Below are 8,180 nucleotides of genomic sequence, written 5' to 3'. Positions count from 1 at the left end.
ATTGGTCAAATTTCTATTTAAGACCTCCTCATTAATATTCCAAAACAATTTCATACTAAAAACTTCTAGAATGCAAGTTTTGCAACTTATTCGATTTAGTCCCTACTTTCAATTTAAGCACTTTAGGCATAGAATTTCATCACGAAATTTTCACACAATCATGCAATCATATCATAAACATCAAAATCATTGTAAAATAATTATTTCTATCTCGGATTTGTGGTCATGAAACCACTATTCAGATTAAGCCCTAATTCAGGATATTACAACTCTCCCCCCTTTTAAGGATTTTCGTCCTCGAAAATCTTACCGGTAAACAGGTGTGGGTATTGGTTTCTCATAGTTTCTTCAGGTTCCCATGTAGTCTCTTCTACCCCATGCTTTTTCCACAACACTTTTACAAGTGCAACACTTTTATTTCTTAGTTGTTTGACTTCTCGAGCTAAAATCTTAATCGGTTCTTCTTCATATGTCATATCCGGTCGCAGTTCAATTTCTGTTGGTGAAATTATATGTGAAGGATCCGAACGATACGGACGTAACATAGATACGTGAAACACATCATGAATCTTTTCTAATTCGGGTGGTAACGCTAGCCGATATGCTACCGGTCCAACTTTTTCAATTATTTCATACGGTCCAATAAAACGCGGACTTAACTTGCCCTTTCGTCCAAATCTAAGGACTTTCTTCCATGGAGACACTTTCAAAAATACCTTATCACCAACTTGAAACTCCATTTCCTTTCGTTTCAAATCCACTTAAGATTTCTGTCTATCTGAAGCAGCTTTCAAACAATCTCGAATCACTTTCACCTTTTCTTCGATTTCTTTTATTAAATCAACTCCATAAATCTGATTTTCCTTGAGTTCAGTCCAATACAATGGCGTCCGACATTTACGACCATATAATGCTTCATAAGGTGCCATCTTCAAACTTGTCTGATAACTATTATTATAAGCAAATTCTACCAACGGTAAATACTTTTTCCAACTATCTTGAAATTCCAATACGCAACATCTGAGCATGTCTTCAACAATCTGAATTACTCTCTCTGATTGTCCATCAGTTTGTGGATGAAAGGTAGTGCTGAAATTTAAATTTGTACCTAATGCTTCTTGCAACTTTTGCCAAAACCGTGAGGTAAACCTCGGATCTCTATCCGAAATGATTGACAAAGGTATCCCATGAAGTCTAACAATCTCTCAGATATACAATTCAGCCAACTTATTAAGAGAATAATCTGTACGTACCGGAATAAAATGAGCCGATTTAGTCAGTCTGTCAACTATTGCCCAGATGGCATTTTTCTTCCCTGGAGTTAACGACAACCCTGATATAAAATCCATAGTAATCCGATCCCATTTCCATTCAGGAACCATAATAGGCTAGAGTAATCCCGAAGGTACTTGGTGTTCAGCTTTCACTTGCTGGCAAACTAAGCACTTTGATACAAACTCGGAAATATCTCTTTTCATTCTACTCCACCAGTACATTTTCTTCAAGTCATTATACATCTTCGTACTGCCCGGATGAACCGCTAAACAACCATTATGTGCTTCATGCAAAATCTTTTGAATCAACTCATCATTTTTCGGTACACAAATCCGATTTTTAAACATCAAACAACCATCAGAATCGATTCTGAAATCTGATCCCGTATCAGCTTCACACTGTTTTCTTTTGGCTAGCAAATCTTGATCATTTTTTTGAGCTTCAGAAATCTCTTGTAAAAACATCGGTCTTGCTCTTAACTCTGCTAGAATCGAACCGTCATCTGAAATTTTCAACTGAGTGTTCATAACTCTCAAAGCAAACAACAACTTTCTGCTTAAAGCATCGGCAACCACATTCGCTTTTCCCGGATGATAATCGATAACAAGCTCGTAATCTTTCAATAACTCCAACCATCTTCGCTGTCTCAAATTCAAGTCTTTTTGTGACATCAAGTATTTAAGACTTTTGTGATCGGTATATACTCGGCACTTTTCACCATACAAATAATGTCACCAAATCTTCAAAGCAAATACCACCGCAGCCAATTCCAAATCGTGAGTAGGATAATTCTTCTCATGAGGTTTTAACTGTCTCGAAGCATAAGCCACCACTTTTCCTTCTTGCATGAGTACACACCCCAAACCATTTAGAGAAGCATCACTATACACCACAAATTCTTTACCTGATTCGGGTTGTATCAACACTGGTGCTTCAGTTAATAACTTTTTCAATTCTTCGAAACTCTGTTGACATTCTTCCGTCCATTCAAATTTTTCGGAGTAGTCTAGTCATAGGAGCAGCAATTATAGAAAATCCATTTACGAACCGCCGATAATACCAAGCTAGCCCCAAGAAACTTCTAACTTCAGTTACGTTTTTCGGTGGTTTCCAATCAATGGCTGAAATTTTACTAGGATCAACCCGTATACTATCACCTGAAACAATATGACCCAAAAATCCAACTTCCCGGAGCCAAAATTCACTTTTACTAAACTTAGCATGCAGCTACTTATCTCTCAAAGTTTGCAAAACTATCCTCAAATGCTCAGTATTCTCTGTCTCATCTTTTGAATAAATTAAAATATCATCTATAAACACCACAATAAATCTGTCCAAGTACGGCCGAAATATGCGATTCATTAAATCCATAAACACAGCAGGAGCATTTGTCAACCCGAATGGCATAACTAAAAATTCATAATGACCGTACCTTGTTCTAAAAGCAGGTTTAGGCACATCTGACTCTTTTACTCGCAGCTGATAATACCCAGATCTCAAATCAATCTTTGAAAACCATGTCGCTCCTTTTAGCTGATCAAACAAATCATCAATTCTCGGCAATGGATACTTGTTTTTGATTGTCACCTTGTTTAACTACCGATTAATTAACACATAATCTCATAGAACCATCCTTCTTTTTCACAAATAACACGGGAGCACCCCAAGGTGAAAAACTCGGTCTCACAAAGCCTTTATCAGTCAACTCTTGCAACTGCGACTTTAATTCTTTCAACTCTGTTGGTACCATTCTATATGGAGCAATCGAGATCGGAGCTGTTCCCGGTATTAAATCAATACCAAATTCTACTTCCCTGACTGGAGGCAAACCCGACAATTCTTTTGGAAATAAGTCCGCAAATTCACACACAACCGGCACTGATTCAACTTTCTTTTCAACTTCTTTTGTATTAATTACATATGCCAAATAAGCTTCATAACCATTTCTCAAATATCTCTGAGCTGACATCAAAGAAATCATACTAGATAATGCCTCTGATTTGTCTGGCTCAACCCGCAGAATTTCACCACTTTCACACTTTAATTCTATAACCTTTTCTTTGCAATTTATTATAGCATCATGCAATGTCAACCAATCCATACCCAAAATAACATCAAATTCATCAAACGGCAACAACATCAAGTCGGCCGGAAAGTAATGACCCCAATCATTAAAGTGCATTTCTTGCTTACTTTATCAACTATTACGCATTTGCCTAACGGGTTCGACACTCTAATCATAAATTCTGTGTTCTCAACAGGTATATTCATACTAGACACCAGTTTAATGCATACGTATGAATGAGTAGAACCAAGATCAATCAAAGTAATAACATTAATATCATAAAGAGAAAATGTACCGGCAATCACATCGGGTGAGGAAGCATCTTCACGCGCTTTAATAGCATAAGTTCTAGCCGAAGCTCTTCCTTCAGATCTAACTGCTGCATCTCTGGCTACATTCTTACTGCTTGTTTCACTTCCAGCTTTTCTCGGATACCTTCCCCTCGAGTTTGCACCACTAGCTTTTACACTCTGAAATTTTTCTTTCTCAGCTCTCTCTGGGCAGTCTCTAATAAAATGATCCGGAGAACCACATCGAAAACATTCATTTGCTCTGCACGGACCAAAATGATTTCTACCACACCGCTGGCACTCGGGTTTAACAAATCTCGAGTTCCCTACACTGGCTGCAGAAGCATTCTGAGATTTAGGACCCACATTCTGCTTCTTAAAATTTCCATATGATTGCCCAGCTGAAACTTGGGAACGAGGATTCATATTTCTTGACTTTTCGGGTTGCTATGAAGGTGCCTTACTCATTGGCCTTTTCTTCCAATTTCGTGTCTCAGTCTCCACCTTCCTCTTCTCTTTAAGTAGTTCTTCAGCCTTACAAGCTCGATCAACTAGGACTACCATTTCTTTCAGTTCAAGGATCCCAACAAATACTTTAATGTCTTCGTTGAGCCCGTCTTCAAATCGTGGCACATCTTGGCTTCTGTAGGAACATATTCCCTGGCATACTTACTCAATCGAACAAACTCTCTTTCATATTCTGAGATGTCATATTACCTTGCTTCAGCTCAAGAAACTCTTTACATTTCTGATCAATAAATCTTTCACTAATATATTTCTTCCGAAACTTTTCTTGAAAGAATTCCCAGGTTACCCTCTCTTTCGGTACCACCGAAATCAAAGTCTTCAACCAATTATAGGTTGAATCTCTCAACAAAGATGTAGCACATTTCAAACATTCTTCAGGTGTACAAGATAATTCATCAAATACCCGGATAGAATTTTCAAGCCAGAACTCTGCTTTCTCTACATCATCATCAATATTTGCTCTAAATTCTTCAGCCCCTTGTTTACGAATTCTATCAACGGGGGTTCTGTGAAATTTTATCATATCCACTCCTTGAGGCATTGGAGGCATAGGTTGAGGAATTGGGGGAGGTGGGGAAGGTCGTACATTTGGGTTCGTACGAACGAACTCAGTGTACCATGCACTCGTCATTTGGAGAAAGGCTTCCCGATCCCTTTCTCCTCCTCCCTGACCAACAGTAGGAGGTGGGTTTTCAGTCGGCACTGCCCCTTCAGCTGGAGCTGGCGTATTACTCTCTACTTCATCTGCCACAGCTGGATCGGGATCCATTTACTATATAAAAATCATTTAAAAAGGTCAGAAGTCGTCACACTATCACAATTCATACATATGGCATGTATAGCAAAATCCGTACATACAACACGTAGTCCGAGAACTGACTAAACCTGCTCTGATACCACTAAATGTAACGCCCCCATGCCCGAGACCATCACTGGAGTCGAGCTTGAGGGGTTACCGAACATAATTTATCAATTTAAGAACTTCAAATCATTTGTTTCTACATTCACAGCTTTCTAGCTACTCGCGTCACAGTTACAAGAAAAATCATATCTCGAGTTATGAAACATGAAATCAAGATCTGTAAATTTTCCCTGAATCTAGACTCATATATCTATTTACTAATTTTTTTCTAGAATTTTTTATTAGGCCAATTAGTGTAGTTTATTAATTAAAGTATCCCCTGTTTCAGGGTTCGACTGCTCTGACCTCTGTGTATTACGAATCAGATATATCACTATAAAAAATTTCAATGACTATGAGGTTTGTTTATATTAAAACTAGACTCAATAAGGAATCTGTACATATAAATAAAAACTTCTAATTATTTTATTAAAATTTATTATGAATTTTTAAAGTCAGAACAGGGGATCCAGAAATCACTCTGGCCCTGTTTTGCAAAAGTTTAAATATCTCATAACATATAATTTATATTCCTGTTTTGTTCAATCCATATGAAAATAGACTCATTAAGCTTAAATTTCATAACTTACTCATCATTCAGTTTCATTTATAATATTTTTAGTGATTTTTAAAATTCATGTCATTGCTGCAGCAATATTCTGTTTTAAGGCAAGTTTCATCTTTCCATGAATTTTTATGAACTAGATAACCTGTTAAACTTCCATGATATCAAACATGATCTAAATTAGCCATCACCATGACTTATCAATATCAAACATTTTCTCAACTAAACATGGCCATATCATAAAATTATTTACACAAAATAGATATATTGCTATACATGCCATACTTAAGTAGTTGTACAAGCCATTTACCAAGATAAAAGTCCTTCGGATAGTGTGATCGAACCTTTGACCCATCCCGATTCCCGAGCTGGCTTGTTCAAAACTACAGTAAATAAAGAGGAGGGAGTAAGCATAAATGCTTAGTAAGTTCATATGTAAATAACAAGTAACATAACAATACAAATATACCAAACAACTTTAGCATGGTATCACCAAAACATATGTCATATTTCTAAACATCATTCATCATCTTACCATCTTATCGTTGTTGTATCTATTTTCAACCCGAGGGTTAAGAACATACCTGTCCAAAGTGTCCATTTCACAACACTTACCAAAACGTCACTTGCATCTTAAGTGTTTTTCCATTTCACTAGAAATTTCACCCGTTGAACACATCGGAATACAACTCGGATACACGGATAATTTGCACATAAGTGCCTCATATGTAATCAAGAAATCATGTAACCCGCCCCTAAGTGAACTCAGACTCAACTCAACGAGCTCGGGCGTTTGCATCCATAAGTGAACTTGGACTCAACTCAACGAGTTCGGATGCCTAGTTACATTTCACGAACTCAGACTCAACTCAACGAGTTCGGACATTCGCATCCCTAAGTGAACTCGGACTCAACTCTACGAGTTCGGATGCTCAACCATCCTAGTGACATGTCACTTGTATCCTAATCTATTCCTAAGGTTCAAACGGGCTTTTTCCCTCGATCTCACATTTGCCATCTTCCATGGAATATCAGAACCGATACTCGGTAGCGATTCATATTTATCAAGTAGTAAACATAATTTGCATATTACTCAACATTAACCACAAAGCATAATATTTCACGATTAAAAATCAGCATATCATATAATTAACATTAAAAACTTAAAAATAACATTTATGCTACATTATTTACACATGAACTTACCTTGGTACCAAAATATAAAGATTTTGCAATTTAGCCCACAATCTTTTCTTTTCCTCGATCACGACTTGAATCTCATTTTTCTTGATCTATAATACCAAATTAATCTTATTTAATGCATACATTTATCAAAACAACATTTAATACGAACTTTAAAAAAATTACACTTTTGCCTCTAAACTTTTGCATAATTACACTTTTGCCCCTAGGCTCGGGAATTAAAATTTATTCCTTATTCTTATGTTTTATAACATGCTGATCACTTTTCCCTTCTATGGCAACATCAAATTCTCTCTCTAACATATACTTGTGACTATTAGGTATTTTTGCCGATTAAGCCCTTTTACTCGTTTTCACTAAAAACCGAGTAGCACAAGTTGTCTAACATAATTTAAAACCCCATATTCTATCATAAAACATCAAAATACACAAATTTCACCTATGGGTATTTTTCCAAATATAAACCCTAGGTTGAATTATTGCTAGCATAAGCTTAATCGAGCTTCCGGGATTCAAAAAACGTAAAGAACATTAAAAACGGGGCTTTGAATCACTTACTATGGAGCTTGGAAGCTTGAAACAAACCCTAGCTATGGAGAACCCTTGAAATTTCGGCCTAATGAAGAAGATGGACAAAAATTGGCTTTTAATTTTGTTTTTAATTCATTTTAATAACTAAATGACCAAAATACCCTTACTACTAAACTTTCCAAAAATTCCTTCCATGTCCTAATTTTGTCCATGAACTTAAAATTGGTCAAATTTCTATTTAAGACATCCTCATTAATATTCCAAAATAATTTCATACTAAAAACTTCTAGAATGCAAGTTTTGCAACTTATTTGATTTAGTCCCTACTTTCAATTTAAGCACTTTAGGCATAGAATTTCATCACGAAATTTTTAAACAATCATGCTATCATATCATAAACATCAAAATCATTGTAAAATAATTATTTCTATCTCGGATTTGTGGTCACGAAACCACTATTCCGATTAAGCCCTAATTCAGGATATTACATCGGGCACCATCGGGAACCTAGGCCACTGGTCGTACGGGAGCCATGGGCACCATCAGTAACCTAGGCCCTTGGTCGTACGAGAGCCTCGGGACCATCGGTAACCTAGGCCCTTGGTCGTGCGGGAGCCTCGGGCACCGTCGGTAACCTAGGCCGTTGGTTGTGCGGGAGCCTCGAGCACCATTGGCACCTTGGTGCTTAGATGTGTGGGAGCCTCGGGCACCATCGAAAACTTAGGCCCCTAGTCGTGTGGTAGCCTCGAGCATCATCAGCAACCTAGGCCCCTGGTCGTGCGAGAGCCTCGGGCACCATCGGCACCTTAGTACTTGGATGTG

This window comes from Gossypium hirsutum, chromosome A09 (assembly GCF_007990345.1).
Source record: "Gossypium hirsutum isolate 1008001.06 chromosome A09, Gossypium_hirsutum_v2.1, whole genome shotgun sequence".
NCBI lineage: Eukaryota > Viridiplantae > Streptophyta > Magnoliopsida > Malvales > Malvaceae > Gossypium > Gossypium hirsutum.
This window is presented reverse-complemented; position numbering follows the sequence as displayed.